Here is a 16,130-nt window from a genome sequence, read left to right as displayed (position 1 = left end):
TCATCACTGCACTCCATTCTTAAGCACAGATATTAGTTCTCCACAACTCATTTGGGGTACCCCATTGAACCTCAAGCGCAACACAAGCGGGCATATTATCAAGACCTGCGTTAAAATTATCGCGCTTTAGCGGCAGGAAACTGCCGCTAAAGCGGCGATAATGGGCTTGATAATATGCCACAGAGAATTCTAATAGAAGCCCAGGTTCACACCAGAACATGGGCTTCTATTGGAATTCTCAAGGGCATATTATCAAGCCCATTATCGCCAATTTAGCGGCAGTTTCCTGCCGCTAAAGCGGCGATAATTTTAACGCCATTCTTGATAATATGCCCCAAAAACTCTTCCCATATAGGTCACTCTATAAAGGCACAGGCTACGAACAATAAACTTACTTGTCCACCCTGCAGAACTTTAGGGCCTTATATGAGTATAAGGGACTGGACTATACAAATGCAACAGTACAATTTGATGCTCATCTTCAGAGGATCAAGGGTTGACAACACATTAAAATGTCAAACTTCATGTTGTTACTTTATTGAATCACCTTAGGTGGCATTGTTCCTTGATAAAATGTCCTAGTTCATGGACTTTCCCATGACTTCTTTTTGTCTCAGACCCTAGCTTTATTCATTTGTGCTCTGTAAACATTCATACACGAATAAGTAGTTGCTCCCAAAGGAATTTGCACAACTAATTATGGCAAATATTTGAGTAAATCTACAAGAAGATGGTGGAGTTATACCTCATAAATTGTAATTCATGTAGAACTAATCCATCATCATATATAAATAAATAGATTATGGCATACATAGAAGATTTCATTTATTCACAATCATGTTATTTTAATACTTAAAACGTGGAACATAAGGGGAACCGTGGAAGATTTTGCGGGATTCCAGGACCCTAGGTTCTGCAGAGGCTGCTACAATTTCCGCTTGCTATTGATTTAATCAGCTACTTAGATGCTTTTGAACTCTGATATTTTGCTTTTTGTTTGGATAGATTATTTTGGACGATCGTTTTCTTTATTTTATTTATTCTGGTGTTGGCCATTTTATTTAAACATATAGTCTTGAGAATGGTCTCACTTGTTTATTAGTATATAGGATGAAAAGTCAACACTACCCCCCCCCCATCTTGCTTTGCACATACTTACAAGCCAACTTTCCTACAACTCAAGTAAACGCATGTACACTTTATGAACGGCATAACATACACAAGTGGATCACCACATATATGCACTTAAAAGGTTGTACATTGAAGTATGTTCTATTGCTGTACAAACATGTGCATATGCTTTAATTGAACCCCTCCTTATGTTTCATGTTTTAAGCATTGAAATAACATGAGTGCAAATAATTACCATTTTCTTATATATATGCCACAATCTATTTATTTATATATGATGTTGGATTAATTCTACATTCATTGCAGTGTATGAGGTGTGGGGTTACTCCACCTTCCTTTTGTAGAAGCAGCCTAATACTTGCCATAATTAGCTGTACAAATAATTCCTTTGGGGGCAACTGCTTTTTTATGTATGTATACACCCCAGCTCTCAAGGGTTACTGGTTTGTCTATTGTATACTCACCCAAACCATTCATGGCATCCATTTACTGAACCAAGGTTCCAAGTTAGTCTATGTGTTTCTTCAGCTCTCCTTAATGGTTCCAAAACACAAAGCACAACCACTGTACATGTACAGACTAATTCATGGTGATACTTTGTATCACATCCAATATGAAAATGCCTCAGAGAGTTTCAGAGAATCTCTGGAGACATTCCTTATTTCATAGCCCTTTAGGTGCACGGTAGTGTAGCCAGTCACCAACAAACGCAACCTCCATTGTTAGAAACCACATCACCCCTCCTTTCAGCACACAGCAAAGGGAGCTCATACTAGCCTAGAGAGACGTCCATGACTTATGTTTCTTCCACTCTTCTTATAGATTATTCACAGAGCACACCTTGCCACAAAAAACCTGACAGATGCCCTTTGTATACTTCAAATGTAAGAGGCCCACCAGCAGCAGTATCGATTTGGCATGTTGATGGGACAATCTAAAATGTAGGATATACTCTAAAATAATTTCCTTTGTGGTGTCATGGTAAGCCCATCTTTAATGACAGATATTTCTACAGATGGATGCAAAGGAAAAGACAGAGGACATCTTGCATACTCACAACACAACCACCCATCACTCCCTACTTCCCTTGTACGCTTGAGAGTGGCTGCACCCTAAACAAGAGTGATCATGAACAACCACATGAACACCTCCAGGGATCAGAGTAGCTATAACCATGCGCTCATACAGACAGGATGCTTGATTGAGAAAGCCATTGGGATATTAAACAACACTTTGAGTACCTTCATTGAGGCATCTATAAGCACTTGGTGCAATCATATGCTGAAGTCATAGTACCTGCTGCATGTCATTGTCCTTGGTCATAACACGATTAGCAAGAGATGACTCGCAATTCTGGATGACCATGAATAACAGCTGTCATGGATTATTCATGGTCATCCACAAATAGGAGTCATTGTTCAGGAAAGAGGTAGTCCACCACAACTTGAGAGAGCCACCAATTAGAAATGGGATGCCTCACTGACACAAAGGCAAGTGTGGATCAATGGAACTTATCTGAAGTAGCCTGGTTACGAATATATGACGTTACAATGCATGCGTTTACAACGCATGCCTTTACAACGCGGTCAGTACAACGACCGCGTTGTTACCACGCATACCATTACAACGCAAGTCATTAAAACGAGTTGCTGTAGGCGGGATGCTGGAGTTTGGAATAGTATAATTTACTTTTCCAACTCCAGTCTGTGCAACAGTAGCGAAGGTGTTGGATTGAAAATCCAACACCTTGTATGCGTGGTAACAACACAGTCGTTGTACTGACTGTGTTGTAATGGCACCACTTTGTACCAACAGCGTTGTAAACGCTGTGTCCCCAGTTTTATGATCAGGCCCATGCACTCTACCAGGAGCTCTGGTCATCAGAGCACTTGACTAGGTCAGTCCCACAGACTGAAAACCGGCATAGGGAGCAAAGGGAATCCATAACCATGACATCCCTGGATTTTTGTTTTGCAGTTCCTACACCTGCGCCCATCTCACATCTATGACCCTGAAATGCGTTTCACTTTTGTCTTTCTTCCTTCTCAATGGCGCAATGAGATCATTGCTTGGTCATGTTTTATAAAATCTACAGACTTCATTGATGTGTTTTAAATAACTAAATCAATGAGGAGTAATTTATGGTAGGCACAGAGGTGAAAGAATGCAAAAGATTGATGGAGAAAATGTAAACAGCAGTAGTGAAAGAATCAGAGGCAGACAATGTGGAGTCGAGAGGGAATATGGGATAGCACTACAAAAATGAAAGGAAGAGGTGATGGGAAACAGGAACAAAAAGCCATAGTAGGTGCCTACAGTTGGAAATGTGATGGGAAAAGAGCGAGCAATACAATGCAAAAATATCAATGCAACTATGCATTCAATACAGCTATCTATGGTAGTTGTTGTATGAACATCTCACAGTGTCTAGACAAAATATTGAGTCCAAAATATCGTGTGGATAAAACATTGTGTCAAGAATATCGAGGACAAGAATATTATAAAGGTAAGTTTCTATGGCTATGCAAAGTTTTAGTATACTTACCTCCGCATCTATGTAGCTTGAGGGTGTATTTATCCCCAAGGTACGCAGATGTGGAGTTAAGAATAGTAAATATGTATTTACCTATTGCACTTACTGTCTCAATATTTTGATCCTCAATATTTTTGATCTAATATTCTGTCCACAAGATATTTGTGTCCTCCATATTCTGTCAGTGATTCGCATCTCACAGATGTGACGCCAGTGAGGGTTCAGAATACATTAATTCAGAACAGTACATACATCCCTCTCTCTCTCTTTCTCACACACACACTCACACACTTGAAAACGAGCAGGGTAAGACACCACTATGATACACCAGCCAGTAAGGAGAAATTGCAAGTGCCTAGAGCACACACCTAGCAGCAACATGGAAAGCACGCAAAGAAAGGCTGAAATGAAAGTAGACATCCAGCAATCAGGAGCAATTAACTCAGTGCCCATGCTATACCGATGTTCCCGAAACACACGCAGACCTCCTGATTACATGGATGGATTTAAACAGTGCTTCATTTGTAAAAAATTAAGTGCTAGGGCCCTTCTCGGAAGGTAGGACAGTACCAACATAACACCTAACCATCACACTCCTACAAGTGTGGCAATTCAGACTATTTCAGTCCACACAAAGCTATAATAATGGCGTGACAGGCTGGTATTATTCATTTACAATGCTATTTGACTTAATAAACACAGTTGTTGTGCACATCTCAGACAGCACCACCATGCAGGTGACTGTCACTAGAGACGGTGCTGACAATTAAGTGCCTGTGCCGAGCACGGGAACCCGCCGGCTCAAATTAAACACTGGATTTAAACAAGTAGTGCCTAGTCTCGAAAATAGAAGACTAAAGATCATAATGATGAGATGGAGCAAGGATTCATCCTACAAGGAGGAAGTGACATGAGTCAAAACAGCTTTTACTCAAAATGCCACACACAATCATTTGCTCGCACACTCACAACAAGCTGGATATGGTTTCATAATGAAACTCGTCTCATCAATTGAAGAACCTGCATCTCAGAACACCGCACCACCCCCTGCAACATGGATCTCACTGCATTGTACCCCTACCATCATGGGGCACCTCATGACACACATGGACTTATATACATTGAACCTGTTAAACTGTCTATGAGGGCAAACAATGGCACTTACCAAATGATGCAGTGTCTCAGGGAAGTGAGGATACCTCACTGAAAGACAAAGGAATCAACAGCTGGAGATGGTCAAGAGCAGCTGAGGAAACCAGGGGTATCCAAAGTTTTCTAAGAGCTACTTTTGATCAATGAAAATCATTCCAATCTGCTACCAAATAATCTCAGTGTTACCACTTGCCATCCTTTTGGGCAAGATTACGATAGTGACCACTCCAGTAGTAAATCAAAGTAATGAACATTCTAGCGCAGCAGCCATGGTTACCTACAATAATGTCATAAAAGCTTTGTTAGTATGAAATGCCTCGCTATGAGTAATGAAATAACAGACATAACAACTTGTGTCTTCTGACATCAAGGGAAATAACATCAGCAATAAGTATCACCAACTCAGCATGAATCATAAGCGCTGTATCTACAAGATATGATGCATTCCTGTCCTTTCTGCAGGGGGCACACATTGCAGCCGAGTGCCAACACACGCACCCTTGCACTATGTTTCAAGGGTGTCTATGTTGTTGGCATGACTGGTTTTTGTGCGGGAAGGCACACCTTCCTGCAAAAAAACATTCAAAGGAGGCGCTTTCCTCATTCTATGTGTGCTGCAGAATGCAGCACACGTAGAAAGAGGAAAAAACAGTGAGAAATGTAAATATTTCTCCTCGTTACGCCTGCTTTGGGGAGACGTTAGTTTTGGCGCTGTCCCAAATTCACGCTATGTTGTAAATCTGGGGCAGTGTTAAAAAGCATGGGTGTTGCATGGGAACACCCACAGTAACACTCCTTGAACGCCCCTTTCATGCAAAATAAGGCATCACTTACTCCATATTTACAAGCCCATGGAAAGCCGCGCAGGGTGGCTTTGCGTGGCCTTGTAAATCTGGACCGACACACTGCGACTCCAAAAGTGATGCTCCGATGCGTATAAGTGCCGCAAGGACATTATAAATATGTCCCATAGCTTTTCACCTTACAATTGATGTGGAAATGCGCTAATTTTGTCTCCAAACATCAGCCCTTATTTTGCTATCAGCATTTAGCTTTTCATGTTGGGTAAACCTCATAAATCCCCCACCCCACCCCCTAACGTCTATTCTTGTCCTGAGAAAACTCAATTTTTGCCTTGAAATACCAGTGTTCATTTAAGCTAAATGCAAATGTGGTCCCCACACATTAGCCTGCCATTTTATCAAGTATTAGCATGTATGGCTAACACACTTACACGGATTCTAAGTCACATGACAATCACATGCCAGGGAGAGACATTTGAATGCCAAGGGTATCCAGAGTGTGGCAAAGACGACCACCATTTTGCTAGGGGTGGGGTCATAAACTTCCAGATACCCACAAAATGCCCAATATCACCAGCATTATGCCAGGGCCATGTAAAATGTAAATTGATACTTGTATAGCGCACTACTCACCCGCAAGGGTCTCAAGGCGCTTTTACGAATACCGCTGTGGAACCCCTCCTGGCTTTCCCTGTGAGGCGTCCACTCCTGGGCACCCCCAAGGTGGAGGCCAGGCATCCTTAGCGTTGTGGGGGCCGTTGTGGAGATTAAGCAAGCTATTGCCCAGAGTTGCAGAGTGGGACTCCATGATTGGAATAGGCACCGAGGCAAGAATTATCAGGTCTGTGGAATTTTTGAGCCCAAGACCCGCCGAGGCGGGGAATTGAACCCTGGTCCTGGGCTAGACCTCTGAATCAGGGTCTGCCGCTCTAATCATTGAGCCACACTTCTCCATCATTGTGGAATGCCTGGCCACCCTAACGGCAAGGGTTTCCATAATATGTCAAGAAGGGCCACAATTAGGCCAGCGATGCACACTGTATTTAAAAGATGACAACCCTTATGCTACATGTGGTCACAATCTGGCCAAGGATACTTGCAATAAGCCAGGATGCTTGTAATGGCCACTACTGTGACAAGCTAGCAGTATACCAGAGACGGAGACGGCAATGCTACGGACGCTTACAGTATGGCAAGGATGGCCATCTTTATGCCAGCTGTAGTCACAACTGGAGTTAAAGCTGGGAGAGAGGACGGTAAGAACACGGAAGGTCACTGAGCATACATCAGCGTAAGCGAAACGTCAGAGCCCGGCGCCTTCCATGCCCTGGCCTTCCAACAACGGCTCGGCTCAGCCTCGTGGCAAGGAGATCAAGTCTCTCCCATGATCACGTTGGTGTGAAGGTAGAAAGCATTACTCCGATGGCAGTCGCAAAAGAAATGACGATTCCGGCAGATTGGGGTTAGAGGACAAAGAAAAGACCGAGGAAAGGCGAATGCTGGACAGTTTTACTACACCTGAAGCCCCAAGGCCGATCTCCAGAAGTGCAGATTGGGGAAGTTCTGTGGAGGAAGAAAACATGTGGGCAAATGTGAATGCTGAAATTGGAAGGTGCAAAAGAAAACTCTTGATCAATGATTTTGTTGGCGGGAAAGACAAGGTTTGTCTGGAATTTTGTATTCCAAAGAGTCTTCTGTGATGGCACAGTTTGAAACAGATGTAAATGTTTTAATTCAAAGGCAGCAACAGATTAACTATCAGAACAACACTATTGGCTAAGACAGATATTACAAAGAAGTTCCTAGGCTTTTTCGAAACTCAGCAATCCATCCTAATTTGACATGCTGGAAAATGTTACATCTATGTAGGGGGTGTTAAGCAGAATGCCTAACTGGAGCTATTGTGTGGTTAAGCTCTTAGTTAATCAGCGCAGCTACTGCAATGTTAGGGGCATATCAGCAAGGGGAGGCGATAATTATCGCTAAGTGCACTTAGCGCTAGGATTATTATCGCCGGCTATCGCTGGATTCTATTGCGGAGATAGCGTGCTATCAGCAACGCTTATCTCCAAAGCGATAGAAATCCATGCGTAGCTGGAAAACAGTGCGATTATCTCTGGAAATCCAGCAATAATCGCACTGCGACCGGCGATAATTTGCTGATAGGGCAAGGTGGATTTAGCCATGTAATTCACCTCCCATTGGATTACATGGCTAACTCAGAAGAAAAGCAGGCGTAAGAAAAGTAGCGATAACCACGGTTAGCGCTACTTTTCTTATCGCTCTGCTTGTTAGCGTGAAGCTTGATAATTGGAGAAATGTTGGTTAGTGACATTTCTCCAGTTATTTTGAGGAGGAACGCACACTTTGCATCTCATTAGAGATGCGAAGCTGGGCGTTCCGGAAATAGGCGCTAAGGCATGGATTCACGCGTTAGCGTGTCCATGCTGATAGGGCAATAAAATTATCGCCGCCTTTCGTCCGAAAACGGACGCTAAAGCGGCGATAATTCTATCGCCTCGCCTTGCTGATATGCTCCTTAGTTTTTATTCATTGAGATTAACACATCGGCCATTTATTACTTGATCCTTGTGCTATGTTGGTGCTATCTCAAATGTGGATGTAATGTGATCACGTGTCCTTGCACAGTAAAACTGGCTGTACGTTCTTCACCAGAAAAGAAGCATTTACCCACAATGTTAACACAACCATTTCTACTCTTGGAAATGTGAACAGGTGCTGGACAAATGGGAGCATTCATATGGTGGCATTGCTTTTAAATATTTAAACATGTGTGCGGTCTTGCTTCAGTTCTAAAACTGCATGCATCGTGTCCATTTTTGTCTTTTCGAGCTGTAACTGGAATGTTTAAAAAAAAAAAATTGTTTCAAAGTTGCTATTTAGCCTGCTTGCACCGACGTGAAACTGCAACCTGATTGTGCTGATTCCCAACAACCGATCATCAGCAGCATCTCAACTAAAGAACAATCTGCATGTGGATGTTATTCACTTATACCCTTAATGTAAAATTGTTGTAAATGTAGGATTGTACAGACTTGAAATGCATTTTGTAAAACTTCTGTATCAGACAATGTTGATAAATAAAACAAATACAAAGGGCCCGATAAAAATGAGAGTCAGAGGCTTTCTGAGCCTCATTGCGGTTTCAGTTTCTACCGCCACATTACAATGCAGGCGGCTGAAGCTGAAACCAACCGGTGATTCCGGCTGGATTCCGACAGGCTCAAGGAGACCGGCACATAATACCAATGGACGTCGTTTCTGCCATTGGGATTACGATGTCGGTTTCTGACAGGCTTTCAATGTCGTGCATTTGGACATGGAAAGCCTGTCGGAAAGCTAGGGCCCCCTTAACCCAGCGGCCTCTGGTTTAGGGTCGAGGGGGCACCTATGGTGCTCCCCGGTGAATCCCTGCACCATGTGGCTGGGATTCACACAAACTCCCATTTCTCTATGGGAGCTTGTGCTATAGAAGGTTTATGGCTGCAGCAGAAACTCCCATAGGGAAATGGGAGTTTGGGACCGCACGATGTGCGGTAGCATTGTAATTAGGTATGCGGAACCGCCGACCCATGGTTGGGCGGTTCCCATACCGATACGGTGTCGGGCAGACTTGCGTCCACCCGACAACGTAATAAGGCCCTTAATGCTGTTCTTAAAAAAAAAAGCTGTAGTCATAACTGGGGCAGGAAGTCTTAAAATATTTCCAAGATAGTCACCATTATGAAAGGGGGGCAAGATTAGGGCTAGGATACCCAAATCAGATCATGTCATTATGCCAGGCACATTGTTATGCAGGTAATGGCCCCTTTTGTAACATTGGCGACTTTCATATGCTAAGAAGCTACAGATGTAACTGGTCGTCTCGGATGACAAACCCAATGAAATTATAACTTTGGAAGAAGACTTATCATTTGGACTGAGGAGGGAACAAATTCGAGAAATGGGCAAGGCTTATGTGCATGATTTTGGGTTAGCATGGACAGGGCTGGTGCCAAGCTTTTTGTGTTTTAGGTGAAAGGTATACTGCACCCAAATGCAGGGGGTGGGGTCTGCCAGAATAGGTATTTTAAAGAATTGATCTGGGTCCTTTATAACTCGAATATACACCCTTTACTCATGTTTCCATCTCTCTAAATACACAATTGTATAGGCAGTCATCTTCATAGAATTCAGGCATGCCTTAATAAACCCTTCAAGTGCAACTTAATCACTTAGGGCCTGATTCATAAAGTTAAATTTACACGTTTATGTAAGTTTACAAATGTTTGCTATTCACAAAGGTATTTGTTGAATAGTATCTTTACGAGTACAAAGTCGCGACACATAAAAAGATAGTGCATTTCTGTCTTTTCATGTGCTGAGACTCCGCAGTCATAAAGATACAACTCGTAAAATAATTTTGTGACTAGCAAACAATCGTAAACTTACCCAAAAGTGTAAATTTACCTTTGTAAATCAGGCCCTCAGACTCAACAATAACTTTAAACAAGCATCGACAAAGCAGCAGATCTCCGCTCTAAAATGGCGAGCTACTGACTTTGTCAATGCCTATTATCCAATTGCATTCGTCAAGACATATGTGCACGTATGGCTGGCAATCTTGGAATACCATTCCAAAGCGGCTGGCAATGTGGTCATTTTTAATTTACTGGACTAACATGGTTGATGCTATGTTAGACCATTAAATTAAAATTGAAAAAAATAGGGCAAAGCGCAAAACAACAGCCCAGAATTCCATTCTAGCTAATGAGCCATTGTTAATAAATACATAAATATTCTTTGCATTACCGGGAGCAGGAGTAGAGTGGGCTGGGCAGCATCGGAGAGCAGGAGGGGGGGGGGGAGGAGATGAAAAAATGAGCCGCCCATAAACATGGGGAGTGGAATGGGCTGGCGGCTGCAATTGGGGATGTAAAACAAGCGAGTGTGCTTGAGGGCTAAAGGGGAAACTGTTTTGACTTGAGGGCACTGAGAAAGTAATGTTGGCAATCTAGATTTGCAAATTTGTGCAACCCATTTATTTGCCTACACTTCTGTAAGAAATATCTTAGAACAAAAACGTGTTTGTGAAAGCGTATTTGTCTGAGGAAGCCATTTACTTACCTTCTGGAATCTTCCATATATGTCCCAGAGTTCACAATGAAGAGAAGGAGTTGGTCTGTATCATCTTTCCTAATCCAAGATAGTGGCCACGGTGGATTCCTATAACTACTTCCCAATCCTAGATAGTTTCTGTACTTCCTGTAGATGTGACGTCCTGTTTTCTGGAATCTTCTATGTCCCATAGTTCTCCAGGAAAAGGCAGAGCTGAACTGTGTCATCATTCCCAGTTCATTCAAGATAGTGGGTAAAGTAAACTCCCATGCTGCTTCCCAATCTAAGAAGGCTACTGTTCTTCCTTGGATGCCACTTCCTGTCTTTTAGTATAAAAGGCTACTGAATCCAAGGGAAGGTGCACTGCAACACAGCCAATATTATTTATCTCGTTTTTTGCCAACTTGCTTTTTATTTTTGTCCCATTGTTTTTTCTTGGATTCAAGACCCTCTGCCACTCCCTCCTTCAAATCTCCTTATTCCAAATTCTTCAACATGGTCTTGGGTGTTTATATTCTGATACTCATCTTCCAAATTCTTCTGCATTGGGCGGTGTTTTTCCTTCCTTGTACCTTTCTTGAGGACAACAGCTTACCACGCATTGTTTACTCTGTGCATGTGGTACCATGGGTACAGGAAGGAATTGTGCTAACATCAAGCAGCTCTGAAGTCAAGGTAAAGTAATCACTGCAGTCCGAAACTGAAAGAGAAAAATGAAACACTTGCACTCCCATGGAGTGCTCCATACATAATAAAAAAAAGTCCACTCATGTATGCGGTGGAAAAGTATAACTCATCCAATCAGACCAATGCAAGACCAAATTGCTCTGGGACAGGACAACCACAAGAGTAGGGAGTAAAACTTTAGAACCAGAAGCAGGGAAGTGAGCTAGAAAAGAAAGCCATCAGTCATGAACAAGGGGCTAGCTCAAAGTCTACTGGTCAACAGACAGCTAAAGCTGTCTGTAGCAGAGACTTAAAATTGACCTGTTTGCTATTTGAGAAGGAAAACATATTAAATGTAAATTTATACTCATTTAATATTTTTAAATTTGAACGTCACATAAATATTTTTGCAGGTTTCAGATTCAAAAGGTCATATTCATTTCTGAAATTTCATAATTGCCAGTTTCTCCCATAAACACAACAAAATAATAAAGGTCAATTTTAGCCATGAAATCTCTCTTCAGGTCTAGACACTTACCCGCAATCCGTCCAATGTACAGGTGACTGTTTCTGGAAGCGTACCACACACTGTAACATGTGGTAGGCAAGTGCCCTCAAGAAGATGCAACTTTATCAGGATGAAAAAGCCAAAAGCATAAAAAACACATCCGGATTGACTGTCAGTGACTAGTCACTGACGGTCACTCCGGATGGATAGATGCACAGCACATTCCTCGCCACTGGATCTATATCACAGATGTAGGTTGGGAGTCCGCTAGTTACCTGACAATAAGGTTAACAAATGAAAATACCTAGCACAGAGAGACACACATGAATCTCAATGTGTAGAAAGCTGGACATTCTCTTATGGAGGCAGCCTCGTAAATAAGACAAACGCCTAGCCAGATTGCTTTATGCCGCTTTGGAACTGTTGATGAGATTAAAATCACGACTTAACAGAGGTGGTTAACTCGGATGAGTTTTAACCACATACATTGGACTGTGGATGGGTGGCCACTCAATTTTGATAATAAGTCAGATGACTATTGTCATGAGGAGACCCCGAGACTCAACAGGGGTCGAAACGTCAATATTTGTTTCACTCAGTTGCTTCAATTATTAATTAGGTGACATGCTGTGATGTGATATGCGCATGTGCTGTGTCTGCTATACACAGAACCAGTGAACTTTTTGTTTGTTTGTGTCTTATGTGAATATATTGTATATGTTCTTCAAACTAGAGCACTGCATCGCCTGCACTTATGTTATTAACTATATTATTATCTGCATATGAAAAGAAATGTGTTTTGCTAAATAATACAGAAACCTTTGTGAGCATTTCCTTACCCAATTTGATTCACCGGCTTTTGGATTTAAAAAAAACGAAGTGTGTAGGTACCTGTGATGGATTCCCGGTGCTGCCCCTTTCCGACCACGTGAGTGGCGGCTATTCCAATATAGCCACCGAGGTGGCCCAAACCGGAAGCAACGGTGGCAGTAGAGACTCCTCGACTCGACGCGAGGAAACAATCCCATCGAGGACAGACAAAACCCGCGAAAGCAAGAAGACAGGCGTCTCTGGCGAATGGTGAATGAAGCAGACGAGGAACAATGTGAGGAGGAAAACAGCACGACCGAGGGAGAAGAAAGAAGACGTGATCCACCCGAGGACGTCCCAAGGCGCGAGACGACTGCGGAGAGGCAGAGAAACCCAAGACTTCAGGAAACGACCCCCACAGCACCGCAAACGAGACTGGCACTCCAAGGAGGGACAAGGAGGTGGGATCTCACCCTACCATGGCCCCGGAGGGGCGACGGCTCAGGCAAGTGCCAGCTGCGCACATTTACTTTAAGGGGCTGGTGGGCAGTGGGGCCACACCAAGCTCAGCACCTTAACATCCCTTACCGAGGCACTGCACCGTTAGGGACACTGGTGGAGGTGCACTCCCCCCCCTTTTGTGTGGTAAAAGGCAGTAGCCTGAAGTATTTCCTTTCTTTTTCCCCTCCCGAGTGCCACAACCTGGACCAGAAATTCGTACCAGCAGAAGACAAGGAAGCCAAGGAGGGGCGAAGAGACGGTCTAGAGTTATCCTTTAGCAAGGAGAAGAGAAACTCTATTTCAGTTGCCATTTATAAATAAAAAGAGACATCCAAACTCACCAAACGTCTGTGTGTCATACCAGTTAAGGGGGGGATCGAGACAGTCCCCCACGAGGCACGCAACAACAGTTCCACTTGGAATTTATGAGTATATGCATTGAATGAGAGCTTCCCCAAATGGAGGGTAGAGGGTTGCTCCTTATTTGGAAGAGTCCCACAGTGGACGCTGTTTGTATTCAAATATTAGTAACCCTGGTCCACGTCGGCAGAGAAGGGGTTGTGTTTGTGAGAATTTGCCTCTGCCCTGGCGACCTTTTGGCAGCCTAGCACCAACACATGCACCCTTGCACCATGGTTGCGGTGCATGCAGGATTGTTTTGTGCAGGAAGGGATAACTTGCTGCTCAAAAAGAATCCTGAAAGGAATATTCCTATATCTATGTGTGCTGAGTAGAGTCACTCAGGGCCACACAAAGTGGCCTTGTGTAGCTTCATAAATCTAACTTAAGGTTTGAGTCGCTCATGTACCATGTTGCATGGTGGAAACGCAGCACAAACCACTCGTAAATAGGCCCCTATGTACATGTCGGATCTGCTGCAACACTCTACAGAAACAGTGCAGATCAGCCATGTGTTCATCTTGAACATCCAGAGTGAACCCATGGGTTAAGGCAAGGAAGGGTTTCGAGTCATATGCGGTATGCGATGGCGCCTACTCGTGTGTACGTCAGTATTGGGAAGTTCTTCAGTGAAGTACGGTGCTACAAGCAGGGGGATAACCCTAAACCCACATGACAGACACAAGGGCACCAAGTTTATTGTACAGAGGGACTTCTGGGTATTGCTGCATGTCTATGGACACAGCAGCGTACTCGCTGCCCCCTTGCTGACTGCATATAGGACCGCGCTCCCAAGAATGAGCATTACCCGGCTCCTTCTATTGTGTACGCTGCAATCTTTCCATGCTACACTTTAGAGTGACACTCTAGCTTTCACGGCCCTACGTATCAAGTTATACACCAAGCTTCTGGAGCACCTTTCCCACGCCAGCCGGGACGGAATTACAACCAGCGGAGAGATCGATAACCACTCAGCTTCCTTGTCCAATAGCCCTGAAGAAGTCGTGGGCTTTCCACCCTGACAAAACACGTGTTGGCTGGGCAATCGATCTACATGAAATACAGAGAATACGCGACTTTTGGAGTGTTCCTTCATATTACATGTTCGACTACTGTTGTGGTGTCTTTCAAACAGTTCATTAATTTCAGATACGCAGAATTTGCTCTGCAGACTACTACTACGTGTGCACAGGCCCTCTGTACAATATCCAGAGTGAACCCGACTGGAGAAGAAGCCATGGGATGACAATTGGGAACCCCTGCAAAGGAGGACTGCCCCATCAGAGGCCACAAAAATGAAGGAGCAATTCAAGTGGTGTGCATGGTGAGAGACGGGCAAGGGTTAAGAGGTCCTGATAGTGGCGCGCCAGTCCAAAGTTTAGTCTACTCGGCGGTGAGGTGGCACAAACTCAAGCATTTGAATGCCAATTGTCTGAACGAATATCATGAACAGCAATACAGTTTGAAATTAATATCATGCCACAAATATTGTTTACAAACATATCGTGTTTATATACTTATAGTGTAAAGTACCAAAATATTGTGTCAACAATATTGTGGACTAGAATATTGTCAAAAATGTAAGAATAATGTATTTTATTAAATATTTATTTATAATCAATTAGTTTAACATATTACAATAGTAAAGAATTATATAATTTAAAATAAATAGTGGTACTCATTTATAATATATATATGTGTGTGTGTGTGCTTGTGTCCATGTATATATGTATAGTTTTTCAAATACATTATATATATATATAAATATTTATATTTATATATATATATATATATATATATATATGTATTATATATATACATATATATATCACTGAAAAAACCATAGGTTTCAGACATGTTATAGTTAGCGGAAATTTTACTGATAAAAAACCAATGAAATTCCCCCGTTATAGTTAGTGCAGGCAACTATAACTCACGCGACCGCAATCTTCTGCTGATGACATATGTGTCTTTATGAAAAAAAAATATTTGTAATATATGTATAGCTAAAAATTTATGGAAGAAGACATGGGCAAATAAGTGTCTAAATACAGTATTAGCATCAGCAGAGGATTGCGGTCGCGTGAGTTATAGTTGCCTGCACTAACTATAACGGGGGAATTTCATTGGTTTTTTATCAGTAAAATTTCCGCTAACTATAACATGTCTGAAACCTATGGTTTTTTCAGTGAATATATATATATATATATATTCACTGAAAAAACCATGGGTTTCACACACGTTATAGTTAGGAATTAGCATTTAAAAAACCTTAGAAATTCAGTGAAAAAACCATAGGTTTCACACACGTTATAGTTAGGAATTAGCATTTAAAAAACCTTAGAAATTCAGTGAAAAAACCATAGGTTTCACACATGTTATAGTTAGCTGGACATTTTACTCGTAAAAAACCAATGAAATTGCCCCGTTATAGTTAGTTCAGCTAACTATAACTCGCGCGCCCGCAATGCACTGCTGATGACGTCACATATTACATCACTCATGACAT

General features: G+C 42.5%; 1 pseudogene; it reads left to right on the top strand.

Moving 5' to 3' along the window:
- LOC146817152 (histone RNA hairpin-binding protein-like) overlaps positions 1 to 7,498 on the top strand; it is a 43,987-nt pseudogene extending 36,489 nt beyond the window's left edge.
- Positions 7,499 to 16,130: the final 8,632 nt, after the last annotated feature.

This window comes from Triturus cristatus, chromosome 6 (assembly GCF_964204655.1).
Source record: "Triturus cristatus chromosome 6, aTriCri1.1, whole genome shotgun sequence".
Lineage (NCBI taxonomy): Eukaryota > Metazoa > Chordata > Amphibia > Caudata > Salamandridae > Triturus > Triturus cristatus.
This window is presented reverse-complemented; position numbering and strand designations above follow the sequence as displayed.